Source organism: Triticum dicoccoides, chromosome 3B (genome assembly GCF_002162155.2).
Source record: "Triticum dicoccoides isolate Atlit2015 ecotype Zavitan chromosome 3B, WEW_v2.0, whole genome shotgun sequence".
Taxonomy (NCBI): domain Eukaryota; kingdom Viridiplantae; phylum Streptophyta; class Magnoliopsida; order Poales; family Poaceae; genus Triticum; species Triticum dicoccoides.
In genome coordinates, this window is record NC_041385.1 from 798,979,376 (window position 1) to 798,987,296 (window position 7,921).

Below are 7,921 nucleotides of genomic sequence, written 5' to 3' on the forward strand. Positions count from 1 at the left end.
ATATACCGAGGAGAAGGCGCAGGCGCACACTCAGAGACGTATACGCTGTTGAGCCCGTCGCCCCCAAATTCAACCCTTGGTCGGCCTGTCCGATCACTTTTGATCGCAGGGATCATCCTACTAGTATCCGGCATGGAGGATCGGCAGCCTTAGTGCTCGACCCAATAATTGATGGATTCCATCTCACTCGAGTCCTTATGAACATCGGCAGTAGTCTTAATCTGATATATCAGGACACTATCTGCAAGATGGGGATAGACCCGTCAAGAATCAGCCAAAGTAACACTACCTTTAAAGGAGTAATACCATGCGTTGAGGCCCGCTGCACGGGCTCCCTCGTATTAGAGGTTACATTCAGTTCTCCCGACAACTTCATAAGCGAAGAATTAATCTTCGACATCGCTCCCTTTCGAAGCGGCTATCATGCATTGCTCAGAAGAAACGGCCTTTGCTCGCTTCAACGTAGTACCGCACTACGCCTACCTTAATCTCAAGATGCCCGGTCCACGTGGCGTCATTACAGTTAGCGGAAACACAGAGTGTTCCTTACGTGCGGAAGAATATGTGGCAGCTCTAGCAGCCGAACACTAAGCGGCCTCTCCTACCAGAATACATGATGGGTCGTCAAGACCACGCACACGGTTAGACGAGTCCGGTACACCACCAGCGGTAATAGCCCAGATAAACCTGAGCTAGGGTCCATATATATACCCCCATAGGTGGTGCTAGGGGCTGCAAACATGTCACAAAGCCTACAGTTTGGCTTGACTCTATTAATATAACAATATATTGCATTTTCATTGTTCATTGAGAATAACCAACTTCTCGCACGATTACACTAGACTCTTTTATATGAGTTTTCCTTTTCTTACAGATGACAATTGTGTTACACCCTTCCAGGATACGGCACAATGGAGACAAAGGCACAGACGTGCAGCAGGGCCCCGCTCAAAGGTTTCTCTTTAGATTAAGCCCCTGTGTAAACCTACTTTAATGTCTCTTGTTGCTTGACATCCCATGGGTATTTAATACACCCATGAGGGATACTGGCATTTTTGGCATTTCTCCACGACAGGTTAATGCACGTACCTGGAAATACAGGGTTCATAATTGAGGGCGTTACTCAGCCTAGTATATGTTATAAAGTCCGAATACCCTTGGGAGTGTTCGGCGTCGCGAGTTTGGCCTTATATGCATCAGCTCCGAATCATGTCTTTGGACAAATGTTGGGTTTGCCCGGCTCCTGGGTTTGCTGTCTTACGTTCCGTTTTATTGGCTAAGGCGGCCAAAGGAGAACTACTGCGATTGTGCCTTGGGTATTCCGGATGAGCACCTCAGTAGAGAAAGCCGAAAACTGATTGTCATGATACAGCGAGAGACAGGTCAACCACTCGAGGAATTATCAGAATCTTCGGGATTCCTCTGCATTAACGAAGGACCGTTTCCCGGTCATGTATATATGCACATCGTATTCGGGGGCACGCGGAAGTACCAGGGGCTATATAGTAGCCCCGTCGTCAAACTCCTATGGCTAAGTGAAAGTGTTACTGCTATATAGTCTGGTTGCCTAGTTCGACGTACGATCACCTCCTTAATGGACCAAGACGTTGGATCAAGTGTGATTACGCGCATTTTCGCGAACACCCCTGCATTATAAGCGTGGGGGCTGAAGCCAATGACTGCAAACTTTCAAGTTATATACATAAACGGCCGCACAGGAGGCAATGCAATACTTTCGGGCAAAAGTATAAACACAACCTTTATAATTAAAACAACATTGTTTTTACAATCAAAAGACTTGTCACTCGAACATGACACTCTTCGATCACTGAGACTCTATTAAACAGGCGCCTTCTATGACCTGCTCAAAATAGTGCTCAGACGGGTCCTGGCTTCCTGTCGGACTCTGTGTCGCAATACCAGTGGCCTCCATATCTGCCCAATATATTTTCACACGGGCAAGAGCCATGTGCGCACCTTCTATGCATGCCGACTTCTTTACATCGTCGATACGCGACACAGTGCCAAGGAATTGTTGCACTAAACCAAAATAACTGTCCGGCCGTGGTCCCTTCGGCCAAAGATGATCTATGACAGATCTCATTGCAAGACCGGACAACATATGGAGCTCGGCCCAAGCGGCCGTCCTCTCATTCAACGGCAGCGGATGCGTTAGAGCACTGAACTGCGACCAGAACAACCTTTCCACCCCATGATCTTTCTGATCCTTGAAGAACTTGGTCGCATCAGCAGTACTTTTCGCTAGGTCCGCATACGCGTCTGCAACACTCCATAAATGATCCAGAGGAGCGTACTTTGGATCTCCGAACTTCATTCGCAACAAATAGGAACTCTCAGCCGCGATATTTCCGGCTTGCCGAAGCTCCTCCCGCACAGCTCTGACCTCAGAGCGTGTCTCCTTGGTTGCATCCAGGGCCTTCTTCAGGTCAGCCGCTGTCGCTTGGCTCTCCTTTTCAAGGAGCTCTGATCGGCTCGCGGCATCTTTCAGCTCCACAGCCATCTTGGCTATTTTATCCTCGCTCTGGCGATGAGTAGCCTGTTCGGCTCTTAACTCCTCGGCCGCCTTCAGGGCAGCCACATTGCTTATCCTGGCTTGTTCCTTGGCTAAGGCAAGTTCCGCCCTTAGGGCTTCCACGGCAGCAGCTCCATCTGCAGCCACAGCATATTATAGATATTAGCATCATGCTCCTCTTGATATTTGCTGATAATCCAAAAGAAAACACATACCCTATGACTCGTCAAGTCGCTTGTTCACAAGCGTGATGTCGGCGTCCGCCACATCAAGCTGTCGCCTCAGTTCAGCGAATTCAGCAGTCCGGTCAACTGCCAGAACCTTAGCCATCTGCACATAATACAATGCGATCATTACTTGGGAGTGTGATCCTCCGATTTCCGCCTAGGGCTGGCAACCAGAGTCTCAGGGGCTACTATCTATATGGAGCACACCTAGCGTGCGCGGTACAACCGAAAGATTACGTATTTTGTTGCCTACCTCAAAGCCTTTGAGCAGGCTCGTAACAGCTTCATTCAACCCGCTTTTGGCAGATGAAATATTCTCAAACATCGTACCCATTAAAGTACGGTGATCCTCTGAGAGAGCAGCTCGCTCCAGAAGTCCCGTCAGTGTGTCCGGCTGAGTGCCGGACAGCCTAGGACTCTTCCTATCACCCCCCTTGGGAGCCGAACACTCCGGGTTTTGGGTCGCCCAAGCATTGACTTCTAGCCTTAACGGATCAGGAATCCTCCATGATGACACCTCACGGTCGCCCGTCCCATGGGGCGGGGAGGCAGGTGGAGTTTCACTCTCCATCATCTCCGGAAGAAGATCCCCCGAAGACGAACTCTGTTGAGAAGGGCTACTAGCCGGACTGCAAGAGATAGATCCTGGTTATTGCTCCCAGAGGAAACAACAGTATATATTAAAATACTTTTAATTAACTTACAGCTCGGTGGAGGGCTGGCCCGTTTGCGGGCATTGCACGGTGAGGACGCCCTCTGGGGCAGGGCCCCCTGGTGAAGTTTTCTTCCCTTGTTTAGGCACCTCCGCTTCCAAGTCTTCGGAGGCAGCCCTTTTCTTCCCGCAGGGGGAGGGAATCTTGGATTCACCTCCCCGATTATCCTCCTTTGTGGAGACATTAATCCCCCCGGTTTGGATGTACCATGTATGAAGCTCGTTCTCGGCTTCTCTACTCTCTCCTTCATCTTTCTCCGATGGCACTTGATTCAGCGCGCGTCTAAGCATCCTGGTTATTGCAAGATTCGGCGAGCCTTCAGGAAGCAGGGCCAGACACCTGATCCTCTCCGCCTTGCTGAGCCAATCCTGTCCGCGGATAAATTTTAGAATAATGTTGTGATAAATATGAACAGAGTGTTCGGTTGCAGGGTTACTTACTTGGGTATCTGGGCGGTTGCAGCTCAGGCCCGCATCCTCCGTGGTGTCCGGACACTTTATTTGTGGTCCGAAGAATAATCTATACATCCCTTCGAGCGTCATGCGGAAGAAGTGTTGAATTGTTCACGGTCCTTCTGGATTGAACTCCAACATCCGGAGAGGTCGATGTTTGCACGGCAGGGCCCGTCGAACTAGCATTACCTAAATTACTTTGATGAGGCTGATACCCCTCTCAAGAAGCTCCCGAATACGGCTCTGCAATGTCGATACGTCATTAGTAGGCCCCCAGTCCAGTCCCACGTTGGTCCACGACGCCAGTTGAGGCGGAGGGCCCGAGCAGAAGGCAGGGGCAGCCACCCCACTTTGTGCCTCGGGGAGCTGTGATGTAGAACCACATCTGTTGCCATAAATTGGACACCTCCGGGAAGGAACCTTCTGGCCATGAAACGTTGGCGCTTTTGCTTATTATAGCACCTCCACACTCCGTGTGTCGCCCATCGATCATCTTCGGCTTTACATTGAAGGTCTTGAGCCATAAGCCGAAGTGTGGGATGATGTGGAGGAAGGCTTCGCACACGACGATGAACAACGAGATGTGAAGGATGGAATCCGGAGCTAGATCATGAAAATCTAGCCCGTAATAGGACATGAGCCCTCTTACGAAGGGATCAAGACTAAAGCCTAAGCCTCAGAGGAAGTGGGAAACAAATACAACGCTCTCGTTAGGTTCGGGAGTGGGGATGACCTGCCCTTGGGCAGGAAGCCTGTGCTTGATGTTCGCGGTCAGATACCTGGCCTCCCTGAGCTTCGTAATGTCCTCCTCTATGACAGAGGAGGCCATCCACCAGCCTTGAAGGTTGGATCCGGACATGATTGAAGATCCGGAGTGCTTGAGTCTAGGCTTTGGGTGATGGAACTCGAGGTGGGGGAAGGAGCAAGCGTGGGAAGAAAGGGACGGGCCTCGGTCCCTCTATAAAGGAAGTGAATATCAAGCGTCCTCATCGTGACTGTTTGGGACTCGCCTAAAAAGAAGGAGTCATACCAACAGGCGTAGTTGGGTTACCCACACCCGTTTTGATGAGAATCCCGCGATAAGGGGGACACGATCTCTGCTTCAACAAGACGTGCCAATAAAACCGCCTTGCAATACGTGTAGTGGCAGGCTGGGAAAAATGGTACGTATTAAACTGGGCCGCGGCATGAGAACACGCTCTGAAAAGTTGTGAGCAGATTAGATTTATAAAGTATCATGCTCTCTACGGTGGTATGTGGGAATTATTTTGCAGAGCCGAACACTATGTGTTCGAAATTTATATTGGAGTATTTGGAGATGGAACCCGCCTTTGAATGCCAAAGACAATCTGCGCGCCGGACTCATCGTCATTGAAGCCTGGTTCAGGGGCTACTGAGGGAGTCCTGGATTAGGGGCTATCCGGACAGCCGGACTATATACTTTGGCCGGACTGTTGGACCATGAAGATACAAGATTGTAGACTTCGTCCCATGTCTGGATGGGACTCTCCTTTGCGTGGAAGGCAAGCTTGGCGATTCGGATGTTAGATCTCCTTCTCTGTAACCGACTCTATGTAACCCTAGCCCCCTCCTGTGTCTATATAAACCAGAGGGTTTAGTCCGTAGGACAAGAACAATCATAATCATAGGTTAGCTTCTAGGGTTTAGCTTCTACGATATCGTGGTAGATCAACTCTTGTAATTCTCATATCATCAAGATCAATCAAGCAGGAAGTAGGGTACTACCTCCATCGAGAGGGCCCGAACATGGGTAAACATCATGTCCCCAGCCTCCTGTTACCATTAGCCTTAGACGCACAGTTTGGGACCCCCTACCCGAGATCCGCCGGTTTTCACACCGACAGCGGCCTCTTCAACTTGTCCTCCTGCAAAGTCAAACAGAAGTTAGCCATACATAAGAACATGACAGTAAAGAAGAACAAAAATTCATTATGCATATAGATATACCTTCATGGCCTTGAAGCCCTAGTGGTTCCTGTTTCCTTGGTCGTGTGTCCCGTGTCTTCCACGGTTAGCTCGGGCCTTGCTGCTCTTGTCAGCAAACTCTACATCGTCACCGAGCCACCTATCCACCAAACTCGTGCATCCGTCATCCCTTCCATAGCACCAACGAGGAACAACCTATGCAAATTTTGGAAGAATGACATGTGAGCACAGAACATATAGTTGACTGCTTGAAACAATGAAAAGTCAATAATACACTAGTGCAGAACCGGGCAATAGCACCGGTTCATAAGGCCCTTTAGTGCCGGTTCCATAACCGGCACTAAAGTGTGGTCACTAAAGCCCCCCCCCCTTTAGTACCGGTTCTGCACGAACCGGTGCTAAAGGGAAACCACGTGGCACGAGCCAGCTCCGGGGGCCTGGAGCCCTTTAGTACCGGTTGGTAACACCAACCAGTACTATAAGGTTTGGGGGTTTTTAGTTTTATGATTTCTTTTTCATTTAATTTTGTGTTTCCATTTTAATTCTTTTTCGTTTGCTGGTATTTTACGATACTACACATTGTAAACGTTATGCATATATATATATAAATAGAATTTCTAGTAGAACCAATCATCGAGTTCAACATGATTGTCATGATATTATAAGCGTTCATATATAACACCACAAAAGCAAATCACTTAAGTTCAGAATGAAGAACACGGACATGAAAGGCCAAGTACTAATTAAGAGCAGCATGAAGAACTAGCTAAATCACTCCTGCTAGCTACTCTCTCTCTGGTAAAATAGCATAGAACATGTATAGCTCTCCTGATTGATCATACTGGAGCATGCCGATGAACCTGTCTCCTAATCGTGGGCTGCGCTTCTCATTGATGCCCCCTAGTACTTCTCTGCGATCATTAACAATTTTCCTCCAATCTTTCACTATTAAGCATTCATCGCTTCTAGAAATCCTGAATGCATTCATGTGCAATGCAGGATATCTTGGCCTTAAGCTAACAATTGACATCTGACCTTTAGTCTCGATCCCCTGAGGCACAACTATCATCGGGAGTCCCTGTTGAAGAACATCGTATAGTACTTAATTAATATACTCAGCAATGAAAGTTTAAAAAAAAATATGTATGCAAAATATGCACTGAGGATAAATAGTAAATATCTTACCATCATTCCTAAATAGATGTGACCGTAGTTCAATATCATCACTATTGGTCGCACGTTTTGAGTACTAACATTTCCAAGTGTAGAATTTTTTTTTGTCTTGACAGTATGAAGATCCTCAAGCCATGAAACATAATGACTTATCTCCTCGCAGTTTAGTTCAGCTCCGGGACAGTAGAAGGTCCTGTCTACCAAGCGCCGGACATGTTTGGTCGAATGGAGATAAGCTGTCAATAGAAATTAGTTGTCAGTTATTTTTGAAATAAGCAATATCAAAGACAAAAATATATTTGAGAAGAACTCACATAATGGTAGAACTAGAGGCGTCTGCACATCGACCCATATGTCTCTATTACCTTCAATATCATCTTCCGGACGAATATCAAAGGTGATAACCATACCAGGCTCAAATGCATAAGCCTTGCATAGTGCTTGCCAAGTTTTGCATTCAAAATAGGTGTACGTGTGTGCATTGTATACTTTGACATTGAAAGTATAATCATCATGCTCAGTTTTCAGGTAAGCTCTCTTTACCTCCATAGTTTCCATATCTTTGAAACATATCTTATCCAAGACAAAAATTCTTGCATGGCATGGGATGCGCTAGTAGAATAGTGAAAATTAAAAATTATAAGTCAGGCAAATGAAGCATATATAAGTCATGCTTAATTACGAAAACAGACTTGTCGTTGTGACTTACTGTATCGAATTCGAAAGTCTCATCCAGCTTGATGCTGAATCGCCTACCATCAACAAGGAAATTTCTGTCGCACTGGCCGCGCTCGTCTTCACAGTATGTGCACATACCGAAATTTTTTCCGTCGTCAGACGACATTTCCTATGTTCATATTAGGCGAAACAATAAAC